This window comes from Odocoileus virginianus, unplaced genomic scaffold (assembly GCF_023699985.2).
Source record: "Odocoileus virginianus isolate 20LAN1187 ecotype Illinois unplaced genomic scaffold, Ovbor_1.2 Unplaced_Contig_20, whole genome shotgun sequence".
Taxonomy (NCBI): Eukaryota; Metazoa; Chordata; class Mammalia; order Artiodactyla; family Cervidae; genus Odocoileus; species Odocoileus virginianus.
Genome location: NW_027224337.1, coordinates 221,662 through 243,638, shown reverse-complemented (window position 1 = coordinate 243,638; position 21,977 = coordinate 221,662). Strand labels below are relative to the sequence as shown.

The window sequence follows — 21,977 nt, the reverse complement described above, 5'->3', positions numbered from 1 at the left end:
ATAGAGGTGAGCAGGAGGAGAAAAAGAGGACTCAAGAGGAGAGAGACAGATCTACGCAGTTATATGTTCCCAAAGTGTTCTCTGTAGCCCAGCCACCCACAAAGAGTCACAGAATTGGATTGGGAAGAGAAGGGGAAATGAGGAAATAGAGGTTTTCTGAGGTAGAAAACAGAGTCTCAAAAGTGGGAGAGTAATCACCACACTCCTGAGTAAAAATGGGAACTGAATATTGGATTCTTTTTTTTTTTTTTTTTACAGTCAAAGGTTTTGGCATAGTCAATAAAGAATATTGGATTCTTAAATGTCCAAAATTTATATCACATACTGAAAAACAAAGATTAAAAATCTAGTGTAGAGGTTAGACTCTTTGAAATACAATATTTAAAAACAAAAACACAAAAAAAATTTAGAAATGTATATGAAGTTTGGTTTAAAAATAGGGTTTCTCTCTCTCTCTCTTTTTTTTTTGGCAAGGTTATAGTGAAATGAAAATGAAAATTAAGGAATAATAGAGGAGTATTAGAGGACTTTAAAAGGAAATAGGAGAGAAAAACAAGAAAAAGAAAATAAAAAAAGAAAAAACATTTTTTTTCCCTAATTAAAAAAATTGTAAAAATATATGAAAATGAAAGTTGAGGAGTAGTGGGGGAGTAATAGGGAATTTTAAAAGAAAATAAAAGAGAAAAAATAAAAAATAAAAAGGAAAGAAAAAAATTTTTTTTAATTAAAAAAAATATATATACATATATATCTAGGAATTTCTCTGGAGTTGTTGCGGTCAGTGTAGGTTCAGTTCAATTTCAGCTAGCTCCTCTTTCCAGTTTACACTTCCCGATATCTAGAGGCCCCTTCCGGTGTAGTCGGTGTTAACTTCAGGGATTTTAATCTGTTGCACCGGTCCTTTCTGAAGCGGTTCTCTTTGTTTATTTGGCTTCTGTTTGCCGTCTCTTCAGTGTCTAATTTCCGCCCTGACACAGGCGGGCGGAGGTGATCTCTTATTTAGGTTCACTGGTTCAGTTCAGTCCTGCTACGGGGAGGGCGGGGTTCTGCAGACAGATACCGCTCCGTGTGGCTAGCACTCACCGGCCACACTGGGTTTGCCCCGCTCATGGGTGTCTGTGCTTTCCCCGTCTACACTGCTCAGGCTCCCGGCTGCTCTATATGGAGCGGGCCCTGCGTTGAGTGTGGTTCCAGTTTTCGGGTACTCCACAAAAGCGCAGATTCGGTTGCGCCTGCGTTTTGTGCCTTCCCCGGCCTGAGCGGTTCAGGTAGCCAGGGGCTTGGGCGTACTCTCCCTGGGTGCAGCGCGCCTTTTCCCTCCGCGTCGAGCGGCCCAGGCAGCCAGAGGCTTGGGCGCACTCTCCCCGGATGCGGCGCGCCTTTTCCCTCCGCGGCGAGCGGCTCAGGCAGCCAGAGGCTTGGGCGCAATCTCCCCTGCGCGCTTTTTCCCTCTGCGGCCCCAGCGAGCGCCGCCAGTCGGGTCTCAGGAAGTCTTTAGATAGGAACCGGGGGCCTGTTTGCAGTGTGGGAGGGGGTGGCTTCTCAGGGGCTGAGTTTGCCCTTTTCCCCTCCCTCCTGCCTCCTACCTCCAGCGGGGATGGGCCGGCTCTTCTCCAGAGCTTCTCAGTCCCTTTGTTTTGCGAACCGCCGGCAGTGTGTTCGGCCGGTTAACTTTGTCCCTCGCTATCCCACAGTTCAAAAAAGCTCCCTCCGACCGCTCTCAGGGTCTTCGGGCCGGTCCTTACCCTAAGCAATGCCGCCCGCTCCTCTCCGTTCCGCCCCCGCTTGTTGCTGGCGGGTACGGGCGTCTGGGGTACTTTTCTGCTGGGAGTTGCTTTTAGGCACGTAATCTGTGGGCCTTGTTTAATTTTTCCTCCCAGTTAGATTGCCAAAAACTTCCCCCAGTCCCGCCAGTGCGAGGGTTTCCTGGTGATTGGAAACTTCCTCTATTAAGACTCCCTTCCCAGGACGGGTCTCCGTCCGTAGCTCTTTTGACTCCCTTTTCATCTTTTATATTTTGTCCTACCTCTCTTCGAAGACAATGGGCTGCTTTTCTGGGTGCCTGATGTCCTCTGCTAGCGATCAGAAGTTGTTTTGTGAAATTTGTTCAGCGTTCAAATGTTCTTTCGATGAATTTGTAGGGGAGAAAGTGGTCTCCCCGTCCTATTCCTCCGCCATCTTGGCTCCTCCCCCTGTCTCTGCTTTTTAATATGCTGTCTAGGTTGGTCATAACTTTCCTTCCAAGGAGTAAGCGTCTTTTAATTTCATGGCTGCAATCACCATCTGCAGTGATTTTGGAGCCCAGAAAAATAAAGTCAGCCCCTGTTTCCCCATCTATTTGCCATGAAGTGATGGCACCAGATGCCATGATCTTAGTTTTCTGAATGTTGAGTTTAAAGCCAGCTTTTCCACTCTCCTCTTTCACTTTCATCAAGAGGCTTTTCAGTTCTTCACTTTCTGCCATAAGGTGGTGTCATCTGCATATCTGAGGTTATTGATATTTCTCCCGGCAATCTTGATTCCAGCTTGTGCTTCATCCAGCCTGGCATTTCACATGATGTACTCTGCATATAAGTTAAATAAGCAGGGTGACAATATACAGCCTTGACATACTCCTTTTCTATTTGGAATTAGTCTGTTGTTCCATGTCCAGTTGTAACTGTTGCTTTCTGACCTGCCTACAGATTTCTCAAGAGGCTGGTCAGGTGGTCTTGTATTCCCACTCTTTCAGAATTTTCCAGTTTGTTGTGGTCTACACAGTCATAGGCTTTGGCATAGTCAATAAAGCAGAAATAGATTTTTTTCTGGAACTCTCTTGCTTTTTCAATGATCCAGTGGATGTTGACAATTTGATCGCTGCTTCCTCTGCCTGTTTTAAATCCAACTTGAACACCTGGAAATTCACAATTCACGTACTGTTGATGCCTGACTTAGAGAATTTTGAGCATTACTTTACTAATGTGTGAGGTGAGTGCAATTGTGTGGCAATTTGAACATTCTTTGGCATTGTCTTTCTTTGGGATTGGAATGAAAACTGACCTTTTCCAGTCCTGTGGCCACTGCTGGGTTTTCCAGTTTTGTTGGCTTATTGGGTGCAGCACTTTCACAGCATCATCTTTTAGGATTTGAAATAGCTCAACTGGAATTCCATCACCTCCACTAGCTTTGTTGGTAGTTATGCTTCCTAATGCCCACTTTCCAGGATGTTTGACTCTGGGTGAACGATCACACCACTGTGGCTAGCTGGGTCATGAAGACCTTTATTGTGTAGTTCTTCTGGGTATTCTTGTCACTTCTTAATATCATCTGCTTCTGTTAGGTCCATACCATTTTTGTCCGTTATTTGCATGTGTCCATCTTTGCATGAAGTGTTCCCTTGGTATCTCTAATTTTCTTGAAGAGATTTCTAGTCTTTCCCATTCTATTGTTTTCTTTCATTTCTTTGCATTGATCACTGAGGAGGGTTTTCTTATCCCTCTTTGCTATTCTTTGGAACTTTGCAGCCAAATGGATGTATCTTTCCTTTTCTCCTTTGCCTTTTGTTTCTCTTTTCTCAGCTATTTGTAAGGCCTCCTCAGACAACCATTTTGCCTTTTTGCATTTCTTTTTCTTGGGGATGGTCTTGATCACTGCCTCCTATACAATGTCATGAACCTCCATCCATAGTTCTTCAGGCACTCTATCAGATCTAATCCCTTGAATCTATTTGTCACTTCCACTGTATAATTGTAAGGGATTTGATTTAGGTCATACCTGAATGGTCTAGTGGTTTTCCCTACTTTCTTCAATTTAAGTCTGAATTTGGCAATAAGGAATTCATGATGAGCCACGGTCAGCTCCAAGTTTTGTCTTTGCTAATGATATGATGCTTCTCCATCTTTGGCTGCAAAGAATATATATAATCAATCTGATTTTGGTATTGACCATCTGGTGATGTCCATATGTAGAGTCTTCTCTTGTGTTGTTGGAAGAGGGTGTTTGCTATGACCAGTGTGTTCTCTTGGCAAAACTCTGTTAGCCTTTGACCTGCTTTGTTTTGTACTTCAAGGCCAAATTTGCCTGTTACTCCAGGTATCTCTTGACTTCCTATGTTTTCACTCCAGTCCCCTATAATGAAAAAGACATCCTTTTTGAGTATTAGTTCTAGAAGGTCTTGTAGGTCTTCATAGAACCATTCAACTTCAGCTTCTTCAGCATTACTGGTTGGGGTGTAGACTTGGATTACTGTGATACTGAATGGTTTGCCTTGGAAATGAACAGAGATCATTCTGTCACTTTTGAGATTGCATCCAAATACTGCATTTTGACTCTTTTGTTGACTATGATGGCTACTCCATTTCTTCTAAGGGATTCTTGCCCACAGTAGTAGATATAATGGTCATCTGAGTTAAATTCACCCATTCCAGTCCATTTTAGTTCACTGATTCCTAAAATGTCAATGTTCACTCTTGCCATCTCCTGTTTGACCACTTTCAATTTGCCTTGATTCATGGACCTAACATTCCAGGTTCCTATGCAATACTGCTCTTTACAGCATCAGACTTTACTTCCATCACCAGTCACATCCACAACTGGGTGTTGTTTTTGCTTTGGCTCTGTCTCTTCATTCTTTCTGGAGTTATTTCTCCACTGATCTCCAGTAGTGTATTGGGCACCTACTGACCTGGGGAGTTCATCTTTCAGTGTCCTATCTTTTTACCTTTTCATACTGTTCATGGGGTTCTCAAGGTAAGAATGCTGAAATAGTTTGCCATTCCCTTCTCCAGTGGACCACATTCTGTCAGACCTCTCCACCATGACCTGTCTTGCATATAGTTTCATTGAGTTAAACAAGGCTGTGGTCCATATGATCTTTAACCCGGTATTATTTATTTCAGTTGCAATTTTTTCTCCCATTCAGTAGGTTATCTTCATTTTGTCAAATATTTCTTTCACTAACTGTGCAAATGCTTTTAAGTTTAATTCAATCCTATTTGTTTATTTCTACTTTTATTCCTTTGCCTTAAGAGATAAAAAAAAAATATATTACTATGATTTAGGTCAGTGATCTAAGTGTGTTTTCTTCTATGAGTTTTATGGTTGCAGGACTTATATTTAGATTTAACTCAAAATATTTAAATTTAATTTAGATATATTTTAATTATATTTAAAATATAATTATATATTTAATATAAATAAAATTTTATTTCTATTTATATTTAATTAAAATATTAAAACATTTAAATAGATTGTATTTAATCTATTTTGAGTTAACTTTCATATAGAGTGGGTGGAAATGTTCAGTTCTCATTCTCTTGCGTGCAACTCTCCAGTTTTCCCAGAACCAGTTACTGAAGAGGTTTCAAGATACCTTCTTCAGCCTCTTATTAAGAAAAAACATGTGACTGGAGCAATTTATAAATGTCTTATTCTTTTTAGCATAGGGCTTCATTTCTGAGTCCAGGAGCCCCTGTTAAAAGTGAATGCCCCTCTGTGTGCAGATCTTTTCTATTGTATATAAAAATTCAGGTCCTCTTTTCTTGTAACTAGGTACTTCCTTCTGAACTAGAGAACTGGGCATTTCAGTAAATGAAATAACATCAGTGCCCCTGAAGAGTCATTTGTCAATAATTCCACAGTACAGATTTTTCTTAGTGAGTCAGAGCCCCAGTCATTGTAGCAATAGGAAGACAGGAAGGCAGAAGTCAAAGGAAATATTTAAGAGACCAATTTTCTTTTGTTTCTAAGGATGAGTGCTAAGACATGGATGTGTGCATACATACACAGACACAGAAACTGGAATATTCCTCAGTAGAAACCCTTGTCAAATCAAAGGTCATCCAAAAGTAGGAAGTTGAGAATTCTTGAGAAAAAGAAGGGATAAGAAAAGATTCACTTCATCCATTAAAAAAAAAAAAAAACTGACTCCATTGGGATTAAAATTTCCAAAAGACATGGGGATCCCACCAAGCCCTGAATGAACATCCATTGAAGCGGTTCAGTTCAGTTCATTTCAGTCACTCAGTCGTGTCTGACTCTTTGGGACCCCATGGACTGCAGCATGCCAGGCCTCCCTGTCCATCACCAACTCCTGGAGTTTACTCAAACTCATGTCCATTGAGTTGGTGATGCCATCCAACCATTTCATCCTCTGTTGTCCCTTTCTCCTCTCGCCTTCAATCTTTCCCAGCATCAGGGTCTTTTCAAATGAGTCAGCTCTTTGCATCAGGTGGCCAAAGTATTGGAGTTTCAGCTTCAACATCAGTCCTTCCAATGAACATTCAGGACTGATTTCCTCTAGGATGGACTGGTTGGATCTTCTTGCTGTCCAAGGGACTCTCAAGAGTCTTCTCCAACACCACAGTTCAAAAGCATCAATTCTTCTGAGCTCAGCTTTCTTTATAGTCCAACTGTCACATCCATATGTGACTAGTGGAAAAACCATAGCCTTGAATAGATGGGCCTTTGTTGGCAAAGTAATGTTTCTGATTTTTATCTTTTCTCTGTAACACATTTTTCTTTTTTTCATTTATTTTTATTAGTTGGAGGCTAATTACTTTACAATATTGTAGTGGTTTTTGCCATACATTGACATGAATCAGCCTTGGATTTACATGTGCTCCCCATCCCATTCCCCTCTCCCACCTCCCTCTCCACCCGATCCCTCTGGGTCTTCCCAGTGCACCAGCCCTGAGCACTTGTCTCATGCATCCAACCTGGGCTGGTGATCTGTTTCACCCTTGATAGTATACTTGTTTCAATGCTGTTCTCTCAGAACATCCCACCCTCGCCTTCTCCCACAGAGTCCAAAAGTCTGTTCTGTACATCTGTGTCTCTTTTTCTGTTTTGCATATAGGGTTATCATTACCATCTTTTTAAATTCCATATATATGCATTAGTATACTGTATTGGTCTTTATCTTTCTGGCTTACTTCACTCTGTATGTCTCTGCTTTTTAATATGCAGTCTAAGTTGGTCATAATTTTTCTTCCAAGGAGTAAGCATCTTTATTTCATGGTTTCAGTCACCATCTGCAGTGATTTTGAAGCCCACAAAAATAAAGTCTGACACTGTTTCTCCACTGAAGAGGTAAATCCCCTCTTATCTCATTAAAGGAAGATATCATACTTTTCCCTTTATTCCTGAGAACTTTCAACTCATTAAAAAGTAAGGCTGACCAGGACACACAAATACCTGTCTAAACCAGTGTTAAGAAATCTCACAGTTACACATCTGAGTCTTAATGGATCACTGTGAATGGCAATGTTGGGGCAAACAGAGCCCAAACTGAAATTTGATTTCAAAGAAATAGAGTTATTGCATAATTTTTAAAAAAATTACTGAAAGCAGCTAGCCAGAAACATTTGTTTAATAATTAGGTAAGATTTAAATAAAATTGCAATTCTTTAATCAATGCATTCTGTTTCTAAAGCATAAAAAGGATCACAATGTTAAAAATAAGCTAATATATATTCTGAAAATAACTTAATTCAGTCACAATAAGAAAGAACAAAAAATGAGTAAACATTATATTAGATTACCTTTTGTGCTAGAAGTTACAGAAGTTATCACAAACATTGCACTGTTTAATATGCAATACTAATTAGGTAAATTTTTTATAACTTTTCTTTTTTTACAAATAAGATCCTAAATCTCATAGAATCTAGTTTGCTTAATAAGAGCAAGTATGTAGCAATACTGAAATGATAATAAAACTATAACTGTAATCCCACAAACACAAACAGACACACACACATAGGCCCACATGCTTTTCTATGACAGGCAGAGTTGAAATAGTCTTGACAGCAGCACAAAGGTGATCTAGGATCTCGAAAATGAGGTGTCAGTAAAAAGAATCTTTGTGTCCCTGAAAGCACAGACCTGTTTAATGAGACACTGACACAGGTTATATTTTTTTGCATTTAATAGATCAAATATTTATTATTAAGTTGAGACACTTAAGATGCTTTATATTAATATAATTTATCTTCTGATAATAATCTTATGTATTGCACAGTTTTTATATCTATCAAGATTACATTAAGAAAATAAGCACAGCATTTAGGGATGTATTCCAGGTCACACTGCCAATATGTGAAGAGACAGGACTTGAAATAAGATACTCTGGGCATAAAACTTCCACTCTTAGTACATATCATATGATGTTTTCTTCTTAATTCCTTGATGAATAAAGGGACATAATGAGAAAAGTGAGACACTGCTCAGGACTCATCCTTTAGTGAATGACTCCTATACTAGGTCTTTGATGACGTACCAAAAATTGTTGAAAAGCTTTCCTCCCTCTTCTTAGTCACTTACTGAGAAATGATTGTAAGAATTTGGCAGAGGCAGTCCCTTGACAAATTAGTACTTTATGGGGGCATCCGTCATTTCTTTTGGGGTGTAGAAAACGGTGAATTAAGATTTTCCCTGAATGCAAACATAATATCAAGAAAAACATGATAAAAGGCAAATCATAAACCCTATTGATGAATAATGAACAATCACACAGGAAAGACAGGAGGTTGTATGGAAAAATGTAAGAATGGTGCAGATAAGCTCCAATGTATTAGATGTACCCATGTTATGAGACGCTACAGAGAAGTGAGTGTGAGAAGGTTCAAGAGTTTGGTGAGCACAGGGTCATGGGGGCATCGCATTTCAAAGGACTGAAATATGGATAATTCCAATAAGGGAAAGATGAAGAGAATTTATAGATGAGAAGCCCATGGTTTGTGATGTTTAGAAATAAGAGAGTTCCAGCATTATAGTCTAGGAAAACCCCAATACGATAGGCAGGTACACTCAGGGAGAGGATTAAAATCAAGGGATCTGAGGAGAAAGACTCATCAAAAGCATTATATATAGAACCATGATTTAACCCATTTTTAGTAGCCATTTTTAGGCTGGTATCTTGAGTAAATATTTTGACAAACTTCACTGATTTTAGGTGGAAATGTTATATTATTGATAGTTTTATGGAAGTTTTTGCCATATGCCTCTATGTCCCATGTAAAATATGTTGAACCTAGACTAAATATAGACCAGATTTGGCTACCATATACCCTCAGGACCCAGGTATGTTTCTCTTGACACATCTACCTCCCAGTAACTTCTCCCTGATGTGATAACTGGGGATCCTAGTGCACAGTAATCTTCAAAGTCAACATTCTGAGATGTATTACTTTGTTCCAAATTGGAATTCCAAAGGATTCAAGGTCACCTGAACTGTAGAAAAATTACAGGGTAAGGTGACGGCTATGATATTGTTTGATTTGTGACATTGTAAAAGGGATCTATAGAATAATTTGAGTGAGAAAACATGTTTGTGTGTGTTGGGAGTGAAAACGTGAGGCTTAAAGTGAGATCTACTAGAAAATAAAAAAATTCTAAAAGATGATGAAAACAAGTGGCTTGATGACACTGTGATGTCTGCTTACCCCAGCAGTGTTGCATATCTCTCAGCTCTGAAATGATTTAAAAAATGCATAATATTAAATATAAGCAAAGGAGTCAGCACTGAAATGTATTTTCTTTCAGATTATGGGAAGGGTTACGCTAAGGTAGAAAACCAGTGAAAGAGAGGATGAACCAAGTCCCTGCTCACTCACCATAAATATGACCATGTCATCAGCACAAAGTATTTGGACCTCACTGACTCTATCCACACCTAGAAATTGGAGCCTTCTCGCCATTTTCCCTCCATCACAAGAATACCACATACATCCACTTGGGTAGCACTCCTTAACATTAAACTTACTCACAGTATCTCTCTCAGATCAGGAGCTTGAAACTCTCCTTTGTTCCTTGGAAAAAGTTTTTGTCTTCATCGCCATGAAGTTCTCACTCCTGGAGAAAATAAACACTGACCTACACACGTCTACTTATTCCTCTAAAACCACTGACTTGCAATGTTTTCAGTCTTTTGATGCACTAGAATGGTCTTCTCTGAAGACCCTGGGAAAGGATAGAGTGGATAACTGACACCTTGGTGACAGGAGAAATGAGTTCATGGCCACCTTCTTAGTTACACTTTGTCTGCCATGTGAAGGTCTTGACTGTCAGAAGGAAAGTTTCTTCCTTCCAAAATGAAATCATTAACTACTCCCTATCACCATTAGATTATATGAATTATACAAAATAATACATTTATCAAAATAAATCATCCATCCATAAAATTTTAACTTGTGGAAAAGTAACTGCATAAATATGTGTTCTGAGGGAGATTTCAGAAAGTGAGTTTGCAGAAGCTGGCTCCTGGGTGTTTTCAATATGTTTGGTATAAGAACACACTGTCTAAAAAGTCCTCATGTCTTCAGAGGAGGATCCCTAATACGAAGGACCTCAGAATGCCCTGAGATTTCACGATCACTGGAAATAATTACAAACCCTGGGGAAAGAAGACAGTACGAACACTAAATAAAGCATGGTCAGAATTGTATGTGCTTGTAAAGATCTTTTTTTTTTTTTTTTCATTTATTTTTATTAGTTGGAGGCTAATTACTTTACAATATTGTAGTGGTTTTTGTCATACATTGACATGAATTAGCCATGGATTTACATGTATTCCCCATCCCGATCCCCCCTCCCACCTCCCTCTCGACCCGATCCCCCGCTTGTAAAGATCTTGATGCTGCCATGTAGGTGTGCAAATTCAAACACAAGGATGCTCTTTCCATTCTGGCTTCTAGAGTATGTGACCGAGATGGGTCAATGATTTGTACCAAGGCAAAATATTCCTTAAGATTCATGTCTGTTTTTGGAAATCTGTATAGAAAGTTATAGAAGGACCTGATTTCTTCCATATCCAGGGGAAATTTTACATATAAAGAAACTGTCTCCAATTCTAGGTGTTTGGCAGGTAAAAAAAGATTCAACTTTTCCATCATAAGTCAGGCACATACTAAATATGGGAACCTGAGTTGCACAGTGACACAGAGTGTGAATTAAATTTATGAAATAATGGTGACTTGACACCCCAAAGGTTTATTCCTAACAGTGACACTGACCCAAACTCTGCAACTTCTTACAACCAAATTTCTCTACTATAGTACCTGATCCATTCTCAATGTTTATAGCACAATCTAGCAATGATTTCTGAACAGAAGTTTAAAGCAAATCTATGCTCGGTTTTCGTGTCCTGAGCATGGTTTTTATCTTAAGTAACCATCAGATAACTAGTAGCTTTACATAATGTTCTCAGTACAAAATGACCATCTCTGGTTTCCCACACTTACCTTTCCATGATGGCATTCACATCCTAGTGAGAAAAGAAGACATGAGTCAAGAAGTAATAGCTTATTCTCATCCCCATCAGTCCTGATTGTGGGACTAGAGATGGTCTCCATATATCAGCCGAAAAGTGAAAACAAGAGTGAAGCCGGTCATTCCAGAAGACTCATGTGATGTTGTTAAGTTTCCAAGAAAGGTAAAAAAGCCCCAACAATGATGGAAGCAAGAGGCTTCTGTTGTCCAGAGATTAGACATATTTATGGGAAAAACAAGAGACCTGTAACTCTGGTGACCTGTGAGATGATTTGAAGAAATCATGGTTCTTTCATTTATTCAACAAAACTGAAGTGGTATATTATTGTAAGCCAAGCATTAAACTAGGTTTTGGAGAATCAAACATGAAAATATAATCATAATATTCCTCAAGTCATTTATATGGCTTTTGTTGAGGATACAAGCAAACAACTGTATTAATATAGGTGTTTTTAGGTCTCTCTCTTCTTATTTTACACACTACCTATTAGTGACATCTTCCTCTCCCTTAAATTCAGCATACACACATAAGCAGTTGGTTTCCAGTTCTTTATTGTTACTCAGCTTTGTCTTTTAAATGCATATTAAGATATTCATTAGTAAATGAGCCAAAGGAATCAGTAATTTTGAATGTCTAATATGTAACATTATTCACCAAACAAGTTGTCTCCTCTTTTACTCCATTTTCATAATGTTACCAGTACGTACTCACTGTCCAAAAACTAGAGCATTTACCTGCACTTTAGTCTCTACTGAGTCTGTTTAATCAGATCCTTAATATTTTTTAGCCATCTAACCTTCTTATCACATTTAATGTTTTTATTTCTTTGAACTGGTATGTACCACTGTATTTAATCTCTGTTACTTCAGATTTATTTCCTCTATGTCACCAAAAACTAGGAGAACATCTCAGTCACAAAGAAAAAAAAAATTCCTTCTGCATTATGGCTATTTTGTCTATGTGACAAAAATCAAATTAAAGTAGAATAGAGAAAGAATTCCATGTGGTATTAGTGGTAAGAATCTGCCTGCAATGTAGGAGACACAGAAGGCTAGGGTTCAATCCCTGGGTCAAAGATTCCCCTGGAGAAGAAATGCAACCCACTCCAGTATTCCTCCCTGGAGAATCTCATGGGCAGAGGAGTCTGGTGGGCTACAGTCCATGGGGTCCCAAAGAACCACATGACTTAGCACACACACAGCACAAAGAATAAAGGATGGGGTGGAGGTGATTGCAGTTTTAATTTTAGTTTAATTTGAAACTCAAATATTGTCCTCAGAATCTGATCTGTGTCTTTCTCCAATTCTATTTATTCAATCTATATTGACTGTTTCCCTCAGTTTCTGAAGGAAACATAAACTTCCTGATTAAACTCTTGAAGTTCTTGTCCAGTTATAGTAAAACATTTGAATGTCTTCAGCCCTTAGCCTATAAGATCAGATGCCAATATTAAAAGCACCACTGTGTAGTTGCTGGAAGGAAATGAAGCCATGCTGCAGGAATTTCTATTTTTTTTTTTTTTTTTGTAATAAAGGAATTTCTATTTTTACTGAAACTAAGTTGATATTCATCTGAAGTAGAACAGGATAGGACAGGAAATACATTGAAATTACTTGAGCAACCACCAAGTAAAAGCTAAAGAAATACAATGAGAAAATAGGAAAACAAAATTTTATACAAGAAAAAATCCTGTTTAACACAAAAGAAGGTAATTAAGGAGAAAAAGAAAAATGAAAACTACAGTAGCCCAATAGAAGGCAAACACCAAAATACTAAATTTAAATATAAATGTATCAATAATTGAATCAAATGTCATGTATTAATGCCTCAATTGAAATTAAAAATTGTTGACCTGGATAACAAGAAAAATTCAAATACTGCTATTTATAAGAGACATAATCAAAGGACAAAAGTGAAAGAGATTACATGCAAGTAGTAATCAAAAAACAGGTCAAACATTTATATTAATATTAGACAAGATAGACTTTAAGATAAATATTATGAGAGAATGAGAGGGAAATGTTATGATAAAAAGTTCAGTACATTAAACAAATATACTGATTATAAATGTAAATGCACCTAACAGCAGAGCTTCAAAGTATTCAAAGCAAAAATAAAAGGAGAAATACATGATTCCATAATAACAGTTTCAGATTTCAATAGCTCAGTCTCAATAATGAGAGAACAGCCTATATGGAAAACCACCAAATTTATAGAAGACATGCACTATATTATCAACCAAATTGACCTAAGTGACAACTACAACCATATTACCCAATGAATGAGGAACACATCATGTTTTTAAATTCATAGCAAAAATTTTTCTGAATATCCAGTATCTTAGGTCATAAACAAATGTCAATACACTTAAAAGTCTGAACTAATGAAAAGCATACTTCTCTGATTACTACAGAATTACAGCTGAAATCCAGAGCAGAAGTGAAATTCAAAAATGACCAAGTATTTTAACACCACACTTTAAAATATCCAAGGTTTAACAAACAAACCGAAAAAGAAAACTGCAAAGAAAATTTGCAAATAACTTGAATTGAGTAAAGATTAAAGCTAAACAATCAAAATGTATAAAATATGATTAATTAAATGCACTTATATCATTAAACACTATATCAGAAGAAATGGTCTCAAATCAGTGATCTACGTTTCCAATTCAAGAAACTAAGAAAGATGAGTAAATTAAACTAGCACTCACATACACACACACACATGCACACACAAATATATCTACACACACACAGAGAAAACGGTAAATGTAAGTGTAGAAATAAATAAATAATAAAAGCTTTAAAATAGACAAAATAGCCAAAGAATATGTTTTTTAAATCAATAAATTAACAAAACATAACTAAACTGATTAAGAAAAAAGTGAAAAAGCAAATTACCAAAATCAGGCATAAAAAAGGAGACATTACTGTGAATATTACAGAAATTTAGGGGATAATAAAAAATCACTATACCTAATTTTATGCCTACAAACCATACAACTTAGAATAGACAAATCCATACAAAGAGATACAAAAACTGACTCAGGATTGTAAAAGATCTAAATAATCCTAAAACAAGTAAAATATTTTAAACACTTTAAATAAGAAATAACCAGAGTGAGATAGTTTCTCTAGTGAATTCCATTGAATACTGAACGAATAAATAAGAATCTTTCAAAAATTTTCTTCAGAAACAGAGAAAGTGGGGAAAAATCTCAACAGGTTGAGGAGAAAAAAAAAAAGACTCTTGTCATCTGAAATGAATTTGTCTGTGGCAAAGCTGGAACATGTAGAGGGATCTGATAAGTGCTGAATACTAGATCACAGATAACAGGATCCTTTAGAAAACCATCAAACACAATTAACCTTCTCTCCACAAAGTTCTGCACTGAATATTTTATTCTTAAAAAAGAATAAAAATTTCCCTTGTTATTCCTGCGTTCGATTCCTGCATTGACTTATTCTTACAGCCTCTGAAATAGAGGAAGGGAAGGGGGACTGTAGGTTCAAAAGCAACCTTAGTGACAACAGCAGAAAGACACAGCAACACAGAAGAGAAGGAAATATTCTCTTCATTTCCCTCATGTCTCAGATGCTGAGGCTTCTTCCCCAGTCTTACCTGCATCATCTCAATGGTTGACCTCTGCAACTGATGCTCCATGTATGAGATGAGCTCGCTCACCAACTGGTTCTGCTGGACTAGCTTATTCTCAGAGTCAGCCAGGTTATGCAGACCAGCTTCCTCCTCAGTCTTCAGGTTTTGCAGTTACTTCAGCTCCTCACTGTCCAGGATCTCTCTCAGTGTTTTAAACTCTGTCTGAATATTTTCTCTTTCATGCTGTATTTGATTCTTCAGGAATGAGGATAGAGAGAGAGAGAGGAGGAGGAACATTTCTTGTGGAACATAACTTTTCTTTTTTTTTTTTTTTTCCTTTCCATCACATTTCAAAATAATGGCCTCAAGTCTGCATTACTGAGGTCAACTCTGAGTCCAAATGGAATTTTTGGGGATATGACTTGGAGATTACCCAGCTGTCTGGGACACTTGTGCCTCCTTGGATTACTCCTGACCCCTTCCCTCCACACTCTGCCAAAAAGCTGACACTGAGGATGAACCAAGAGCCATTACCAGGTGTCTCCCCAAGACTAATAGACAGGACAGGAATGGATATGAAATCCCCTAATCATCCTCACAAGAGAGTCCCTCTATATGAATACCTCCCTTCCACTATCTGTGTTCATTTGTGATATATTCACTTTTCAGCACTCATTCTTATCAGGGAAAGGACAAAGAAAAGGACAAGTCAAATGACATAGCTATCAGGGAACAAAGAGAAAGGCAGCTCCTTGTGACCAATCCAAGGTCTTGCCCAGATGTCTAACTTCTTCAGGAAGTATCTCCTCATATCTTCCAGGTAGAACTCTCTTCTTGAATTTCATCTTCCAACATCTCAACTTTCTGCTGTTCCTCCTTGAGTCTCTGCAAAGATTCCTGGAGTTTCTCCTGTGAGAAAAGAATCACACCAGAGTCCATCTATGGGCTATCTCACCATCACTATAGAGGCTAAATGAGGAAAAACGAGTCTGATTTTCAAGGAGAATAGACTTCACAGAAACTGAGAGCAACATTTAGAATCTGTGATGTGGAAATAAAAATTTGAGGTAGAATATGTGTCCTTTATGACTCAAACACTTGCCAAGAGAAGATTGATTTCTTTTATTCTGGAAGAAATCTGATCCTGCTGCAGGGAAACATCTTACACATTAATCCAGCAAGAGTCTTAGTTACTCCTCCTGTTCAAAGGGGTAATGAGAGCTTCTCCTAGGTACCAGATCTCCATGTATTAACACAAGGAACATGAATGTCTACTTCTGGCTAAGAGTCTGCACATAGAGTTATAACGTTATAATTGGGGGAATGCACAGAAATGTTTCTCTGACATCAGAAGGTGGGCATAGGAAGAGAAGAGATCATAGGCCTCAAGTTCTTGGTGGCCAAGTAATTAAACTCTAATGCAAAATAGACATTTGCCCTTAATTACCACTTTCTTACCAGTCTTCCCTCTCTTTTGGTCTCTTACCTGGTACTTCTGGACAACCTCCTCCATGAGGAATGTGTGGTGACTACAGTGCTCCTGAGACTGCTCACAAAGCCAGCAAATGACCTTTTTCTCACAGAAGAGCAGGAGTTTCTCTCTTGCTCCTCCAGACTCACCTTGAAATCTCTGAACCTCTCTACTTACATTGGCGAGGTGCCAATTAGGCCTCAGGTTCCCAAGCTCGTGATTAGTTCTGCACACAGAGCAGCTACACTCTTTCTTTTGCTTGATCATGGACCCCCTTGTTGCTTACACTGATGCAAGCTTTCTTTTTGCACCAAGTGTGACCACAGTTAAGGCTCAGGGCTTCTGTTAGAAGCTTCAGGCAAATGGGGCAAGTCATCTCCTCCTGTAGGTTCACCAGTTTTCCTGAAGCCATGGTAACTGTCCCCCTGCTCCTACCTGTCCTGACTTCTGAGGGTTCTTTTGTTCACAGATCCTTGCATAATTGGGAAAGATAATTGGAGTAGAGTTAAGAAAGGTAGAAATACATGATACCAGTTGCTGCTTATAAATCAAATACAGGCCAAGGTTAAATTATTGAAGGATATAAAAAGAAACATGCAAAAACAAGGATCCCAGTGACCTGGCCAAAAGAACATTTCATAATAATGTTAAATACTTTACTATCAGTTCATAGTTTGTATCTTGTGACAGATCCCATCCGTATCTGTGCAGTGATTCTTGCTATTTAATTTTACTAAACAAAAGTTGTCCTGATACCTTTTCTACTAAGATACTTTATGACCCACCAACCATCCTACTTTTTCTTTCCCATGCCCAGGAAGCATCCTCGATATTAAAAAGCTGAAACACTTAAAGCCTTTGGGTTTTTATATTCACTCTTCTCTCAGCATTGGATGCTGCCACTGATATCAGTATCACTCTTATACTTCAGTAAACTCTCTCCTAACCAGTCAATCCTAAAGGAAATCAGTCCTGAATATTCACTGGAAGGACTGATGCTGAAGCTGAAGCTCCAGTACTTTGGCCACCTGATGCAAAGAACTGACTCATTGGAAAAGACTCTGATGCTGGGAAAGATTGAAGGCAAGAGGAGAAGGGAACGGCAGAGGATGAGGTGGTTGGATGGCATCATAGACTTGATGGTCATGAGTTTGAGCAAGCTCCAGGAGTTGGCAATGGACAGGGAAGCCTGGAGTGCTGCAATCCATGGGGTCGCAAAGAGTCAGACAGGACTGAGTGACTGATCCGAACTGAACTGAACTGAAGTGAAACTCTCTCCTCATATATTCTCTCATCAAAAAGACTTGATCTAACTAAGTTACTTACGTTGTAACCACTGCCATCATTTGCCAGTAGATTTACAATGATTTCCAGGCTTCCCTGGTAACTCAGCTGGTAAAGAATCCACCTGCAATGCAGGAGACCCTGTTCAATTCCTGGGTCAGGGAAGATCCCCTGGAGAAGGGATAGGCTACCCACTCCAGTATTCTTGGGCTTTCCTGGTGGCTCAGCTGATAAAGAATCCACCTGCAATGTGGGAGACCTGGGTTCCATCCCTGGGTTGGGAAGATGCCCTGGAGAAGGGAATGGCTACCCACTCCAGTATTCTGGCCAGGAGAATTCCATGGACTGTATAGTCCATGGGGTTGCAAAGAGTCAGACAAGACTGAGCAACTTTCACATACAATGATTTTCCATTTCATCATGACATAATATATGACAATGTGTTCGTATACACATAAAAGAAAATCCTTTATATGATGTGTAAATGGAGATGATGACTTACAATGATCATGTATCTTCAATACACAAAATAAGATTGAACCTAATATATTAGGGGTCCTCCTTCAGAGACCTATCTCCTACCCCAATAAGTGGAAGAAAAGAAAAGAGATTTCATGAACCTAGTTAATACTCAGAGCAATGGGTAATATGGAAATGAAGAAATAGAAACCAACTGGGAACTTCTGCAAAGTCTTGGCTATGTAAACAGTGATTTCACTTTGGCCTGAAAATATGTCAAGGATATTGATAGGAATCTAACTATGTATTTGTATGAGGATGGTGGAGAAGGAGTTAGTATAAATAAATCCATAGGATCACAGAAGTCAGATATCTAAAAACATATAAACACTGATGAAATGAATATCAATCCTGAGGAAAAAACCCTCAAAATATTAGGTCAGATCATTCAACTAATTACCACTGATGAAGAATTATGTGCTGGTAACAGAGCTAATATCTATACAAAGTAAGATGAATCTAAAAAGAGGACTTAAATCACTGCACACTTGGCATTCACCTGGAAAGTAACAATAAATCAAACTTTAGTCATATGTTTGTATATATATTTTACATATATCTATATATCCATACAAGAGCAAGTGTTAAAAATGCTAGTCTAGAGACGTACATGTTAGATTTTAAATAATAGGGTAAATAGGAATTATTCAAATATTTCCACTAGGAAACATAAGGGTTGAACTTAAAGTTGAGGAAGAAAAAAGAAATATGCAATGAGAAAGTGGAAAAATGTTTAGGTGGAGGAAATGATCTGTTCCTAGAAGACATAACATCTTACATAGGCTACTAAATGCCTGTGCAATTGGTGGGCAGAAAACTGCTAGGATTTTGGTGGTAGCTCAGTTGGTAAAGAATCTGCTGCAATGCAAGAGACCCAAGTTCCATCATGGGTTGGGAAGATCCCTTAACCCACTCCAGTATTCTTGCCTGGAGAATCCCATGGGCAGAGGAGCCTAGTGGGCTACAATCCACGGGGTTGCAAAGAGTTGGAAATGACTTAGCGATTAACACTTTCACTTGGTATCATAAGAGGCAGAAGTGGCATTAAATATAATACTTCCTAAAATATGTAACATTTAGGGGCCCATCTCCGTGAGTCAGGAGGTTATTAATGTTTTGCCATCAGAGAAGAGTAGGGGCATGTCTAGCTATGTCCTTGGGCTGTGAGATGTTGGATAGACACAGAGTGAAATTGGGAAGATCAGGTAGGATGCAGGCACAACTCCTCAGGAGAGAGATGATGATAGCTGGAGGGACAGGATAATGAAGGAAAAGCAGGGCAGCAGATGAAAGTGAGAGAGAAGAGCAGGTAAGAGGACAAGATTGGGAGTTGGATGAGATATGTGGGAACAGGGTTAACATCAGTCTTGGACTCCATCCTGTAAAGATAATATTGAATTACTACTCTTCTAAGTGTGTGTGCACATGTCTTTTGTTTTCTGGGAAACCTACAACAAAGTGGAAGGTCAACAGTCAAGGCCACATTACTGATAGCAAAATTAGTCTGAGGTAAAGTGCATTTCCTAGAAGAGGGCACAGCAACCCACTCCAGTATTCTTGCCTGGAGAATCCCATGGACAGAGGAGCCTGGTGGGCTACAGTCCATAGGGTCACATAGAGTTGGACATGACTGAAGCAACTTTGCATGCAAAGTGCATTTGGGGCTAGGAAGACTTTACATAGACCTTGAATGCCAGTTGGTAAGCACACACCTTATTTTTCACAAGCAGATTGTGACTCTTATCAACAAATATGTCTCTTTTGTGCCCCTGGAAGCTAGTGTTCATAGTCTTTTGCAAGGTAATCAGTCCTTTGTAGCACTAGGTTTATCCCACCTATGGGAATGTCACATATATCCAATCTAGTTTGGTTCCTTACAAAGCTGAGATGATGGAGATGTCATACCTCCCATAAGGACCATTTCTGAGAGCTCACCTGAAACACTCATGCTCAGTGATGTATCTTTCTGTCCTAATACCTCCAGCTAAGCTTAGTAAACCTGATATCTCATGCCTTATCAGGTCAAGTGGGTGGCATTTGTGATCCAGATTGGAAACCACTGCTGGAGGTCAGTCAGATGGAGTATCACAGAGTGGTAACACAGTGAATCTCATTCCTCAACCTGGATTCTCTATGGTCCTGTAATTATAGTCACTCAAAAGTTCTGTCAGGGGCTTGAAAAAATAGGGCTGTGAAGCAATAAAGGAAAATAAAGAAGATCTCAAAAGATAGTCCATGTCTCGATGGTTGCCAAAGTTTGATGACAAAAGTAAGCTCTCCAGTATAAGACGAACAGTAAGTTGCTGTGTAGGACCAGCTGCTCATAGTGGAGAGTTCTGACAAAATGTGGTCCACTGGAGGAGGGAATGGCAAACCATTCCAGTACTCTTGCCACAAGAGCTCCATGAACAGGATGAGAAAGCAAAAAATATGACACTGGAAGATGAGCCCCCCAGGTCAGAAGGTGTCCAGTATGTTACTGGGGAAGAGTGGAGGGCAATTACTAATAGCTCCAGAAAGAATGAAGTGGCTGGGCCAAAGAAGAAACAACACAGTTGTGGATGGGTCTAGTGGTGAAAGTAAAGTCTAATGCTATAAAGAACAATATGGCATAGCCACCTGGAATGTTAGGTCTATGAATCAAGGGAAACAGGACATGGTCAAGCAGGAGAAGGCAAGAGTGAATATTTCCATCTTAGGAATCAGTGAACTGAAACTTTAACTCAAAATTTAATTCAGATGACCATTAAGCCTACTACTTTGGGCAAGAATCCCTTAGAAGAAATGGAGTAGCCCTCATAGTCAACAAAAGAGTCTGAAAATGCAGTACTTGGGTGCAATCTCAAAAATGACAGAATGATCTCAGTTCATTTCCAAGGCAAACCATTCAACATCACAGTAATCCAAGTCTATGCCCCAACCACTGATGTATAAGAAACTGAAGTTTTACCGGTTTTAGGAAGACTTTCAAGACTTTCTAGAACTAACAGCAAAAAGGTGTCCTGTTCATCATAGGGGACTGGAATTCAAAAGTGGGAACTCTAGAGATATCTGGAATAACAAGCAAATTTGACCTTGGAGTACAAAATGAAACAGAACAATGACTAAGTTTTTTCAACAGAACACACTGGTCATAGCACAAATCCTTTTCCAGCAACACAATAGACAGTCTACAAATTCATGTCACGAAATCATCAATACCAAAATCAGATTGATTATATTCAACAGACATGAGTTTGAGTAAGCTCCAGGAGAAGAAAAGGACAACAGAAGATGAGATGTTTGGATGGAATCATTGACTCAATGGACATGAGTTTGAGAAAGCTGCAGGAGTTGGTGATGGACGGGAAAGCCTGGCATGCTGCAGTCCATGGAGCCACAAAGAACCAGAAACGACTGAGCAACTGAACTGAACTGAACATTCTTTCAGCTGAATATGGAGAAGCTCTATACAATCAGCCAAAAGAAGACATGGAGCTGACTGTGGCTCAGATCAACATCTTTTTATTGTGAAATTCACACTTAAATTGAAGAAAGTAGGGAAAATCACTAGGTCATTTGGGTATGACCTAAATAAAATCTCTTGTGATTATACAATGTAAGTGACAAATAGATTCAAGGAATTAGATCTATTAGACAGAGTGCCTGAAGAACTATGGACAGAAGTTCATAACATTGTACAGGAGGCAGTGACCAAAAACCATCCCAAAGAAAAAGAAATGCAAGAAGGCAAAGTGGTTGTCTGAGGAGGCTTTACAAATAGCTGAGGAAAGAAGAGAAGTGAAAAGCAAGGGAGAAAGGGAAAGATATACCCAACTGAATGCAGAGTTCCAGAGAATAGCAAGGAGAGATAAGAAGGCC

The 21,977-nt window shown here is 38.8% G+C and overlaps 2 pseudogenes; both read right to left on the bottom strand.

Moving 5' to 3' along the window:
- Positions 1–8,508: 8,508 nt before the first annotated feature.
- Positions 8,509–9,674, bottom strand: LOC139029660 (E3 ubiquitin-protein ligase TRIM34-like; annotated as a pseudogene).
- Positions 9,675–9,758: 84 nt separating this feature from the next.
- LOC110124451 (tripartite motif-containing protein 5-like) lies at positions 9,759–16,725 on the bottom strand (annotated as a pseudogene).
- Positions 16,726–21,977: the final 5,252 nt, after the last annotated feature.